The sequence below is a fragment of the Xiphophorus hellerii genome, chromosome 20 (genome assembly GCF_003331165.1).
Source record: "Xiphophorus hellerii strain 12219 chromosome 20, Xiphophorus_hellerii-4.1, whole genome shotgun sequence".
NCBI classification, from domain to species: domain Eukaryota; kingdom Metazoa; phylum Chordata; class Actinopteri; order Cyprinodontiformes; family Poeciliidae; genus Xiphophorus; species Xiphophorus hellerii.
In genome coordinates, this window is record NC_045691.1 from 23,290,329 (window position 1) to 23,303,898 (window position 13,570).

At 38.8% G+C, this 13,570-nt stretch overlaps 1 protein-coding gene across 8 annotated transcripts in view; it reads left to right on the forward strand.

Moving 5' to 3' along the window:
• dlgap4b (discs, large (Drosophila) homolog-associated protein 4b) overlaps positions 1-13,570 on the forward strand; it is a 118,707-nt gene that overhangs the window by 64,380 nt on the left and 40,757 nt on the right. For 7 of the 8 annotated variants that reach the window (XM_032548891.1, XM_032548892.1, XM_032548886.1 and 4 more), the window contains exon 3: positions 6,628-6,675. The gene's annotated coding sequence lies outside the window, so the exon portion shown is untranslated. Of the gene's footprint in view, positions 1-6,627; positions 6,709-13,570 lie in introns of all 8 variants that reach the window. The other variant, XM_032548887.1, reaches the window with a different exon arrangement.

Below are 13,570 nucleotides of genomic sequence, written 5' to 3' on the forward strand. Positions count from 1 at the left end.
TTCAGCTTCCCTCTTTTCCACTTTTCTCCCCTGTGCAGTGGCAGAAGGATAACCAGACAGAGCGACAGGTGTTGTCTGCCTTAACTTCCTGGTCTTCTTTAGTGCTGTGTGTATGTGCAGGTCTATGCAGGTGAATCTCTTAGGGTCCATGTTGTTGTGCATTTATCTGATGGGGTGTGTGTGGGTGTGTGTGTCTGTGTGTGTTTATCAGTTTAAAGGCAGAGTATTTCCCTTTTGAGCCAGATCCTGCAGAGCTGGCATGTTGCTTTCACAGTCAGTCTGCATTCAGACCAGCAGTCTCCTTTTATACCGTCTGTCACTTAAAGCTGAAACACATGCAGAATCCCTAACTAAGACACAACTATTACAAGATCTACATTTGGTTTGGCCAAAGTCTCATGCTGGTTTTGAGCGGGTATTAATGAAAACACATAGATGGGATAAAGTTAATATTCACAAGATTTTCCATCCATCCATCCATTTTCTGTTCACCCTTGTCCCTAATGGGGTCGGGAGAGGTGCTGGTTCCTATCTCCAGCTACGTTCCGGGCAAGAGGCGGGGTACACCCTGGACAGGTCGCCAGTCTGTCGCAGGGCAACACAAAGACATACAGGACAAACAACCATGCACACACACACTCACACCAAGGGAGAATTTAGAGAGACCAATTAACCTAACAGTTAACTGGACTGTGGGAGGAAGCCGGAGCCGGAGTACCCAGAGAGAACCCACGCATGCACAGGGAGAACATGCAAGCTCCATGCAGAAAGACCCCGGGCCGGGAATCGAACCCAGGACCTTCTTGCTGCAAGGCAACAGTGCTACCAACTGCGCCACTGTGCAGCCCATTCACAAGATTTTCTGGAATCTTATTTTTTATGGTCTAATAAGACTATAACTGGAGCATTGCAATGTTATTGGGATATTCCAGATACGTGGATATATCACATCCTTTGGTTTAATTAATTCAGCAGCCCACTTTTAGATTTCTAATCTTCTAAGAGATTCAAGTGGATATTGCTGCTGTGCAATAATTGACATTGTATGCACAAATTCAGTGCATTATAAAAAGAGAAATTAATATTTTCCTTGCTCTGACAGTCCACTCCCAAAGGATCAAATGTTTGGTTTGGAGTTTCTGGAGCCAAACTTATTAACATTCAAGAAAAGAAACCTGCACTCCCCTGAGGGAGTTTTATGATCAACTTAATTTTGCTGTCTGACTTTTCATGCAAAAAGTACAGCCTGAGTCAGCAGTTTATATGTTATTAACCCGCCTCAACCTGCTTCCCTTACTCACTTATTGGTTAAATTCACATCTCCATTCACTATGTCTTAAGATATGCTTTACTGGTTGTAGATAGTACAACTCAAATGTGATAGAGGTATGAAGATACTGCATCACTCAGAAGTGTTATATAAACATGGATAGTTAGTGAGAAGAAAATGTCTGATTAACAGTTTGTTTTTGTAATTGCTTGCAAAACAGCAACAACAAACACACTGGAGTGGGGTTTTTCAGGATCAGAACGTGGGTTTTCTCTGGGTGGGTTAGTGAGCTGTTCAAATGGAGCTGGGTGGATTTCTTGACGGCACTTGGTGCGAGCAAGAGTTTAGGCACCCCAAATGGCTTCCAGGGGATATTCAAGGATTCATCAAACATGCATGAAAGAATCAAAGCAATCATTCAAGTATTCTTCGACAAGTTTTATAACATGATGTAAGGCTAAAAAAAATTTACTTTACATAATACCCAACGTTTAACTACAAATGACGTCTGCTGTCACCTCTGCAGATGTTTTCTGTCCAGTTGGCTTTCTGAACCACACATAATTCAATAAGGTCTGCTGTGAAACAAGAGCAAAATTTAATTTTTCCCACTTTGGTAGAGTACGTCTGCCACCAACACTGCAAGCCAGCTCAGCCCACCACACTGTTTGTCTAACTCTGCCAGGACACGACACACAAAGAGGAAAATACCATTTAATTCATTGCTAACAAAGTGGGATCTCATTCAAAGACACCAAATACTGGTGTTACAATGCAATGAGCTTATGAAATGATTGATTGATTTGGTGCATCAGAATGAGACAAAATTATGTTTTATAATTTTTTCAAGAAAACTAACAATCTCAATGGTTTTGTTTCCCTAAACAAAGGTTTCATTAATCACAAGCTACATTTTAAAGAATTTGTAATAATTTAGTGTAGGTGCGACTTCTCCTCTTAATACTGACTTTTAGAACATAACCCCATCCAAGGAGGTCCTAATGCCGGAAATATAATTTTTTTGTTTTTATGTATAGCAGAGTTGGAGGCTGTAAATACCACTCAGACTTTAGTGTTTTCTGATATAACTTTTCTAATGTTTGATGAAAATTTTAACAAATCATAAATTGTGTTTAAACAAAATTTAAATGGTGTAAAACAAAAACATTACAGTGTAGGTTTGGACAGTAAATTTAGAAATTGACACAGGGCTTCACAAATGAGTTGCCACCAGAAACTGTAAAGTGTGTTGCTGATCAGCTAAATTTGTCTTTTGAATGTTGTCCTCAAAATTATGGAGCCTTTTTTTAATATTAATTCATCCAAACACACATGGCTGTAACTGGGTACTTGCAAAAGTCTGTAATACCCCCACAACTGACTGATCCATGATGATGGGAAGGATAATGTTCTTGGCAAAGCTAGTTAATAAATATTCAAGAAAGTCTGAATATACACTTTGTTCATCAGACATAAATTAACTGTTTTCTGTAACAAATAGATTTACAATTGGAAGCCATGTTCTTTGCTTTTACTCACTCTAAGATAAACTGTCACTCAACTTTGTTTATACAGAGGTCAGTGTGATTCAAAGGGGTCATTTTCAAATGAAAACTAATAAATGAAGGTAACATAACCACATGTTTTGATGTCACGCACACCCAGGCTAGGTTGTTAAAGTGCCCCCATGGGAACCAGTTTCTGGGTCTGTTGCCTGCTCCTAAGTGATTAACATAATTACAGCAGTCAGGGATTCGGGGGAAATGAGTGTGTGGCTTTTTCCGAAGGAGCTGCCTCACTTCACTTCATCTTCAGTCACACTTATAAAGCCTCCCATCTGTTTCCTCAACACTACAACTTGCATAAGCAGGAGAAGTTCTTGTGCTCGTCTTCATGAAATGGCCCAACAGATTTCTGAAGGGCTCCCACGTCTGCTGGCCTTTTTACCAGCCTGTTCCCCATCAGCCTGGTACAGTTTCTACAACCCGTTGGACCATTTACATGCTGAGCTATTTAATAATCATTACATGCTTGATGATTCCTCATATTATTGGATTTCAAAACCTCATTCAGTCTTAATTTTCTCAAAATCAGTCTGAAAGATGTAACCTTGGACCTTTCCATTGTCAGAGATGAAAGGAACATCACACTGTATTGTATCGTTGCAGGGTCCAGATGTGCTTAAGCTTTACTCTTTTACAGATGTAAAATAGTAAAGACTAGATAGTCACAATTTAAAACTTGTTAGGCTAAGTTACTTAAGGTGTTTTCATTGATCATGCTTTAAACTATTCATAAAATAGGTGTCAGCAGTGAATGTCCAAGGAAATTTTTACCTGAGCCCAGTGAACAATAGCTCAGTACAGCTTTTTTTTTTAAATGTCAAAAAAGATCTTGGACTTTGAAGAAAAATCTATAGGAATAAAAAGTGGCCCAAAAGCCAACCACAGTGTGGGTCAACATCTGGCAACAAGAATACTTTCATTTCTCAGCAGAACTTGCAGTGCATGGGTGAATGCTGTCCACAGCATTCTAACACAGAGAGATATTTCCTCTAGGCTCTGAGCAGACATCTATAATGCATTCCCTACATAAAGAGCCCAATCAGCAGATCCCCAGCCTGATACCTCAATCAGTTTCCCAATCTCATTTCTAATTTATTTTTACTTTACCCCAACAAACCCAGCACCGTGAAGTGCAGTTCGACATTAATCTCTCAAATCTGCAGTAGGCACTGAAGCCATTCAGGAGTAGTTTGGCATGAATCCCATTCACAATTCATTCCCTAAAAACTCCTTGAAGTGCCTTTCATTTGTCTTTTATTCAGGTTCACCTAAGCTTTATGAAGGAGCTTAAAATGGTGAATCTGTTCTGTGAGTAGGTGATGGGAATCTTAATGCCTCCCTGCTGCTGAAGCTGTACATAGAAAAGAGAATGATGGATTAGCTTTATCCCTAAAGGTTTATTGTATTTGTCAGTGGCTGTCCTGCTTTCTTTACAACTACTTTTACCATGTCAAATAAATTCATTCTTTATTGATATGTCTACGCTGGGTTATTTTTTTGTTCTTGTTATTCAGACCCTTTTGAGCAACACTTTGACGCCAATAGCAGACAGCATTTCACACTGTTGGGGCGTGCGTGTATGTGTGGCAGCTTGTTTTTGCAATTTTCTTGACATTTTATTGTAAAAGGTCACAGCGCTTTTGAGTTTTGCATTTGTTGATTCTGTCCCCACCCCAAAAAAAAATCAAAGGTAACAACCATTGTGCAACTATTTTCAACTGTTTCACAGATGTGGTGTACGATCAGGGCAGACACATCGTCTCTTGACTTCTCAGAATCATGTAACTGAGAAACTTGACATTTTGTAGTTCTCTTCTATATGTGACTTTACTGAGGGCTACAGCATTATATTGTTAAAAGGCTGGAAATAAAGAATTTTGAATAGTCAAACTTTTTCTATAGTCATGGCATGAGTGTCAGAAATTAGAACCACCCTATGTTCCACAATTAAGCAGCAATATGATGAATTTGGTACTCAAATGTTGCAGCAATAATGGTGAAAACATTCTTTAGTCTTTTGTGATCTCTCCTGTATAAATACACCGGCAGCAACCTTCCCACCGTTCACCATGAAACGGTAACCGCACAGTTCCGGGAGGAGTAAAGCTGTCGTACTCCAACCAATGTGTCCATCATTTTCAAAATGCTTATTGGTCCCACAAAAAACTGACAGGAACTCGGAGACTTTGCAGTTATGCTGTTAGCACATAGCAACAAGTCATAGGTGGAAGAGAGCGCACTGTCCAACACAAATAATGATCCGGCCGGAACACGGTGCGCTAAATAATAAAACATAATTCTACGATGCTTCGAGGCAGGTACATTTTCCTTGAGGAATTTTAATAATCAAGGTACTCAAATCATTCAAGGACTCGTTACACCCCTAGTGTGCAGTCCTAGTGGGGTCACACTGATCCCACATGCATTTTTACAAGATTTATTATTTTTGGTAGTTTCGGGGACTGACAGACTGACAAAACACCCTGACCTCTTTCTTGTTGTCTGACCATGACATCTGCTGCACTCTTCCTGAGCGTGGTGCTAAGACTGCTGGAGGATTAAGTTGCCATTACCAAATGATTGGTAGATCATTAAATATGGGAAAAATACATTAATACTGGCTATTCATGAATACAGCCATGTAGCTAATTCAGTCTCCTTAAATAGGTGTTCTTTTAGACACTTAAATCTGTAACAGCTTGGTTTTATAACATAGAGAAGATGTTAAGGCTCTAAATATGATAGACAGCTGAGTTTCTCACAGAGTCTATGACCTTGATCTATTTTCTAACAGATGGGAATTATTTGGCGTTAGTGATTTTTCCTTTTACTGCACTCAATTTGTCTGTTTTGGTTGCACACGGATCTTGGAAACCTTCAGCTGTGGCATTATTTCAAATACTTTTCAGATTATGGATGAGTTTTAAATATCATATGACTACAGTTTGAATAAAGGAAGGAAATGATGAATTTTAGCATCAAGTTTGTGCCCCTCAACATGCTGAATATATTAATACTTGTGAGGCTGTGAGAACAAAGGGCTTTTACTGAATCATGAGGAAATGATGAATCCATAATACAAAAGAAGAGTTCTTGGATGCACTTTGATGCATGACTCCAGAGATTTGTTCCCTTGCAGACTTTATATGGCACTTGTCAAAGTGGTGCCAAGAAGCTCAGACTCTATCTCCCCTCCATTTGACATCAGCAGCAGGAGATAAAGAGAAGCTGTCGAAAGGCACTTTGGTGCACACTCTCAATCTTGTGTCCAAGTATTGTTCCATCCAACGTGTGCAACTTTATCACTCAGCTTGGTGAGTGAACACCTGCTTGCAGAGATGAAAGGCACCCCTAGTTGAAAGTTGTCTTAGCTTCCCTAACACCGCAGACATTTTCTATCCAACCACGTTGCAGATGAGTGGGAGACTGCAGTGACTGAAACTTGTTAAAGCGTGCTAATGCTTTTGTTTTTCCCTCTGAGGTGCATCAGGAGGCAGGAACCGGAGAGGAAGTAGGGCACAGTAAAGTAGACATCAAGGTGGAGCTGCTTGCTCCTTTGCGGGCCAGTGCTTGCGTACGAGTAGCCCTCGGGCAGTTTTTCAGGATCTGATTATTGTAAACGGATTTTCAACACTGCATGACACAGATTCATCGTCAGCTCTCTCTGAGTCTGCAAATTTACATGGGTATACGTGTGGGTGTTTGTGTGCATCTTAAAACAGCCTAGGTTGTCCTTAATTTAACAAATAAAGCATGACATGTCTGACACAGTTTTCCTTGCATTTCTTCCAGGAATCGTCTTCTTCTGAGGTCGAGACTTCTGAGAAATGAGCTGCCAATGTAAGTCCCTTGGCTGACCTCAGGACTTAGCTGGTAATGTTGCTTTTAATTTAATTAAACTGACTAAGAGGTATAATTGAGTACACAAATGCGTACGTGTGCAGTAGAGATGCAATTCTGAACCTCTAACCTTTATTTTACTTCACTTCACCACCCACCAGAGACAGCACTCATCTCCAACACAATTCATCAGAAGCTAATTTTTATTCTCAGCAAACGCCAATGCTCTGTCAAAGCAGGACTCAATCATGAAGACGTATAATTCATATTTCAAACACAAGTCTTCCACTCTATGTTATTCTATGGACGTCTTGCGACTGCTGGTTTAGGTTTGTCATTCCGAGTGCAACCAAGGCTTAGGGTGTTATCAATAATGAATGAGGATGTGGAAGTTTTCACTGGATTTTTCCAAACTCTGATATGCTTCCATTAAAAGCTTGGGTAGAGCGGTTCCCTGAATGCCTGGAAAGTGGTGCAGTCCTGCTCATTGTAATGATAAGATGATGCAATCCTCAGAGATAACCATACGGCTAGAAAGTTTTATGAGAATTTAGTTTTCCCTTCATACGTTTTCAACTGAGGTTTCTGTAGTAGAAACTCCAGTTTTGATAGTGCATAGGTAGTGTACTCAAATCCCCTTCAGCTGGGACTACTGGGCTGCACTCTAAACATTGCTGAACTAAAAAAAAAAAAAGCAACATCCTATTTTGAGATCTTTTGGTAACCCAGTCCTGAGTCATACACCCGCATAGTCAATCAATCAATCAATCAATCGTGTTTGATTATGGGTTTGACCTAGCATCCTGAGTAAGTCTGCAACCCAAAAGGTGGTTTTAAGTGTCTAATATCTAAAATGTATAGGATTTATAATTTGGATTTTATGAATTGAGGTTGTAGTAATGTTATTGCCAGTAATAGTTCTTGTTCCTTTAAATAAATACAGTTTTGTATGAATAATTCTTACTCATAATTTAAAATTATTTTTATTTACACAAGAAGTTTGTGTGTATTTATTGCACTTTTAAAATTATTGCCTGTCAGTACTGACTTTATGTTCAGTTCTTTGATCAAAGTGTGAATGTTGGCTATAGCTAGCATTAGTTCATGCTAACTATTTAGCAAATATGAGGACTTTCTGTTGTCATCCTCAAAGTAGGGATATGTGCTCCTTGGCTCATAGGTGTCCATTATGGTCAGATCCTGCTTTTCTGTTTCTGATGCTAAAGAATCATATATTGTGCTCTACAGACAGTTTGCAGCTTTGCAACAGTTTGGAGACGTGGACATCTCCAAACTCTTTGATGCTTGTATTTCCCCAGACAGCAAAAATTATCTGGGCCAAACATCGGTGAGCATTTGGCTCAGATCCATCAGCAGTCCTGGGCCTGAGTCTTTTTTCTTCCGATTCCCCAGATACCAGTGTGGGTTAGGTTGATGTGGTGGAGATAAATAGCAATATGTTTCTTTCAAACTTTCATCTTATTAGCTGAAATCAATAAGAAACGTGTGTTAATGCCCAGTGAAGCCTGGCATGTTAATTAGCTGTGAGTTTACTTCATCCCTTGAAACATCTCAGATTTTCTCTGTAAATAAGCTGAATTTAAACGCAAAGTTTGCCTTTTTAAAACCTTGGAAACTATTGAAAGCATGTGCTGATTTATTTATGATTTCTTATATATTTTGAAAAAAAAAATCTGTATTTTCTCAGCAACTTATGTGGTTTTTTAATCTTTTTTCTCCATTTTTGCTTTTGTGACTTGTTCGTAATCCTCTCGTGGCGCTTTGCTCTGGTTTGTTCTAACTTTTCAACTTCTTTTTGCATAAAAAACATTCATTTTTATTGGGTTGTGTACACTTCTTCTACTTACTGTGCACTTACTCCTCCTTTATCACATATACAAATGGAGGCATTAGTATATAAATGAAGCTGACATTTGTACACTCTTCGGTTTGAACAGAAACTACTGCCCTCTCATGTGTGCTCATGTTCCCTGTTTTTCTCGACAATCATGGGCACTACCAGCTGTGATGCTGCAGTTTGGAGATAACAGGAAGCTCCAGTAACTGGTCTCCAGTTCTTTCCCCCGGGTGGAAGATGAGAGCAGCCGTCACGCTCACAATAGGACATGCTAGAGGTGTTAGAATTGGATCTGGGGGTTTCATTTGATGCTTGTTTTTGTACAGTGGCTCTGCACAAAGGGAGCTTGATAACGCATTAATCATACAATATCCTGTGCTGCAGGTTAATTTCATACTTTACTTTTCAGGTCAAAGTGAGACAAGTAGCATTTGCCCAGGGTTGATCGGATCAATGAAAGCACAGGCGGAAAGGAAGCGCCCTCAATAATGATGCAACATTACAATCAAAGCTGAGGTCTTTCTGAATCAGAGTGCTGAAAAGAAAGTTGGGCAAAGCCAGATGGCTGTGAGTGATTATTCTTTTCTTGGTTTCTTCACACTAAGAATGAGACCTGGGCAATTCCCCTGAATCACAGTGGACAGCATCTTCTGTTTCCTCCTGTTTTGTCTGTTGCGGTATAAAGTGTTTTTCCTGTTACGTTACAAAAGCTGTCAAGAGTGAAGCGGTAAAAAGTAAAACTGGAAACATGCTTTGTGTTAGAGTGCACTCATAATCCAAACAATTACTCATGGTGAACATGGTGGTTTATCATTGTATTCTCTGTATTAAAATTAAAATGGAAGCTCCATTTTACTTTCTATTGTTTGATGTTTCATGATCCTAAACCATCACTAAGCTGCATAAATCATTTAAGGGGCACTACCAGATTTAATCATTCACACCAGCTCTTTTTACTTGACTTTAATTGAATTCTGACTTGTTTGCCTATAAATTTTGGTTTGTTTGCAGAGGGGTTAATGTGCAAGCAAACTGTTATGCAGAACTCTGGCTCAACTATGAAACTAGGTCTCAGTTTGGTTGAAGTGAACTCTAGCACAGTTTGAATGCATATGCGAATGCCAAGTGGACCGGAGGCCACTCCAAAAGCAGGAAGTGAACAATAGCGCAGGGCATTCTGGATAAATACAACCTAAACAAAGGCGTGAGTCTAACGCTAGAAGACTTGCTTGTGTGTTTTTTTTTTTTTGCCAAAGACAAAAGAGAAAACCTAGAACCTCTAATATCTGACGCCATTCCTTCTTTAGTTTGGATTTTGCGAAGAACCTCTTCAGAAGTTTTTGTGTCATTTCCTTTAGAGATTCTTGGTGCAGCATCACAACAGGCGACAGGGTGGACAAGTTTTTCAATTAGTGTGGATTGTTTGACAGTGCAGTGTGAAAGCGAACCACACCGGCTGAAAATAACAGTTGTTGAAATTTTGACCCCCACCGAGTCTAATGAACTGTCAGTGGGTTTCTGCTTCTCCTCCAGAATTACTTTGGGTCTATTGGCTGTGTTTGTCAAAATTTCTATCTTTGTCCAGATTATCAGTGGTTGGAGTCTTTGCATTTTTAGTGCATAGTGCTGATGTTTGGCCCTTTAGACATGGTTTTCATAACATAACCCTACTTTAAACCTCTCCACAGCTTTACTCCTGAGCTGCTTGCTGTGTTAGTGATGCTGTTAGATCTTCTGTTGCCTTCACATGGGTACATAGATTCTATTTACTACTCAGCTCTTTGCACAAAGTTATAAATTACTGTGCAGGAGATATTGATCACAACAGATAAAGTGCATCAAAACATGCACATAATAGCTAAATAGATATAAAAGGTTAAATAAGGACAACTACAAGACAACAGATATAGGTAAGTACTGATGCCACAATAAAAAAAAAAGTGAAACACCAGACCAAATACATAGGTTAGTCATCTTAATATATTAAATAGATTTAACTGTTTTAAAAAGTCCAACAAGTCAAACACGAGTGAAGACAAAGATCCCCAGGCTATAGCCTGAAAGGTTTGATCTGCTTTAAATATGAGTGTTTTATTCCCCTGCACAGGAACATAGAGCACTTTTCATGCAGCAGCCTTGGTGATATTAAATTAAAATCTCTGAGAAAGTTCATCAGCACTGAGTTAGAATCTCTGTAACGCTAGCTTTCCAGAATGTCACTGCTTTTTTTTTTCTGATTTTGCCAATCTAAATAAGCCAGGTCTGCGCTCCTGTTACAGAATCTATCTCCTCTGTGCCCTTTGCACGTTTGACAGTCAATGAAACAAGTTGCAGTGGCAAAACTTGCACAATTTCCTCAACTATTTTGCTTGCAAGGCAAAGGATTATGTGTCTGAAAAGCAGATAAAACACTGCAAAATGTACATTGAGTGATGCTGTCTTTAAACTGAACATGACTGTTGCTTTACTCAGATTAAAGACAGCAAGTTAGATATAGAATAATTGGCCTATTTTTGTGTTTTTATTCTGTATATTGAGTCAGTAACATTCAAGTCCTGGGGGAGTGAGTCAAATCCACAATTCCACAGGTACTGACACATAAATAGAACCTCTTCACCTACCCAGAAGGAAGTAGCAGCTATTATGATGCTCTACTTTCAGACTGTTTACTTCATCATGAAGAAGGATCAATGTATGCATTTTAAAGAATGAGAAAACAGATGGTTCGGAAAGCAAGTTAGAATTTAACCAAAGTATCACTTTGTGATGATGTCAGATCTAATGGCATTTTCAACATATTGACCGAGGCACACAATTCCAAAGTTGCGCTGTGATATCTGAACCTTATGACAATTTGATAACTGACTGAAAGACGTGGATGACAGACTTTTGTCCCCTCTGGTTAAACTGCAATTGTTGTGGTAACTCATTTCAGTTTCTATCTAAAGACAATATTGTCTAAAAATGTCACTAGGTTACTTTGGGTCATTATAAAATATCTGCAAAACAACAGCTTCCCTTTCAGTGTGGCTCTCATTAGCCTACATATATTCTAAAACTGCAAACATTGACATTTTTACTCTGAGGAAATTGGCATTTTGAAGTTCACCTCCACATCAGCAGCATCTCTCCTTTTTGGCATTACTTTCCAATTGTTATTGTTTTGTCGCTTGCAAGCAGACTAGATTAGGATCTTCAAAATAAATCACTGTTTATGCCCTAAAAGTTTGATCATATCTTTTCAGATCCAGGATTTTGACATGCATGCTTTAAAGCTTGACTGATATACTTTAATTCTTTATAATATGTTCTGTTATTTGTATAGTTAGATCTAAACAAGTCTGTAAAAACTCAAGATTTAATAGTGCCGGCATTTTATATGTGCTTTAACTCTAATTAAGTTAAGTTAACCGCTGGCATTTTTGGCGGTTACAGTTCTTCATGATAAAACTTTTTCAAATTAATGTCCTCCTATCAGTGGATTTTTTTTTTCCGACTCGAGTAAAATCATACGAGCTACCTTGTGACAAAACTTTTAAACTTAAGAACTTTATTACAATCTTTAATAAATGGAAAACTGAATTATGTTGAACATAACATTTCTTGTTCAACTTTCACATTTATAAAATGTGCCAACGTACACTTCAGTGTAGGCATTTACAGAGGAATGTGATCTGTGGTGTAAAGTTGTCTTTGTACATGTTACTCATAGTGAGTCACAATGCCCATTGATTAGTGACTGATGATTGATTTTGGACATAATTTATGGAGAAAAAATGTCTTCTGTTTTATATTCTCGGGTGTTTGCCTTTACAAAGAACCGTCTTCAAAAAAACTCATTATAGACAATCAGAATAGATTTTGGGGGAAGGAATATAATCCAGGTACGTTAATAGGTACTGAGTTCCAGCCTGAAGATACATGAAAATACAAGTTACTCTTCACATTAAAAATGTGAATGTGAAAACATCTTCAGGTGTCTTGTACCTGAAGATGTTCTCATATTGAGTTGTTTACTGCTAGGCTAAGCTAACACTCACATGTACTCTCTATCTTGACATTGTGACATATTTCAATGTGATTAGAGAAAATTATGTTCTCTTGCTTTATTAACTTAGTTCTTTGCCTCGACCAATGTTAAATATAAAGGCTGGTGGTAAAGATATCCCTGAGCCCATCATGCAGCTACATACATACACGATACATATCTCTTTGCTACATGTATGTTAAGTTAACAGATAGGCATCAGGGTATTACTGTGATGTCCCTGTTAGGATTTTGACACATGAATGCATCTCTGACCTACATGGCATCAACTGAGAACCCTTTTCCATATGCCTCACCCTCTAGTGACCCTTCCCATTCAAACAGGAAGGAAGTGACTTGTCTTAGACCGAGGGCTAGTGGCCGATTTGTGTGTCAAGCCAAGGACGTTTTTGAGTTGGAAGGGTTTAAAGCTTATCCTGGTGGGATTTATGTCTGTGCAGCGGTTGATCATAAAAGACCGCAGCTCTATGCTGACACATGTGCTGTGCAGCAGCTGTCAGGCAGAACAGACTTCCACAAAGATAATTAAATAATTTTGTCAAGGTTTTATTTTTATTGAATAAAAATGCGTCCAAAACATTACATTTCCATGCAGATTTGTTTTGCCGTTTTCTTTTACCTTGTATTAGCAGCATTTTCTAAATAAACTTTCAGCTCTGCTTAGATGTGGTGAACTGAAATCAAAGAGATGTTTCAAGTGAAGGCTGCAGTATAATGCTTGGATTGTTTGGTTTCTGAAATAGATCCTTGATTTGTGTGAAGGAGAGGTATCTCTGTGAGAACAATGTTCATATGCTGTCTTTGTGCTGGAAAAATAATCTTAACATACATGCATTAACATAAAGCAGGCTTTTGCCTGAGTGTGGGCATGTACGTCTCTCTGTCTGCTTGCATTAGTCATTTCGATTTGCCCGGAAACTACAGACAGTGGCCACAGCTGTAGCACACAACCCTCCCTGCCCCTCACTGTGCACAGCAGTCAGTGAGAGA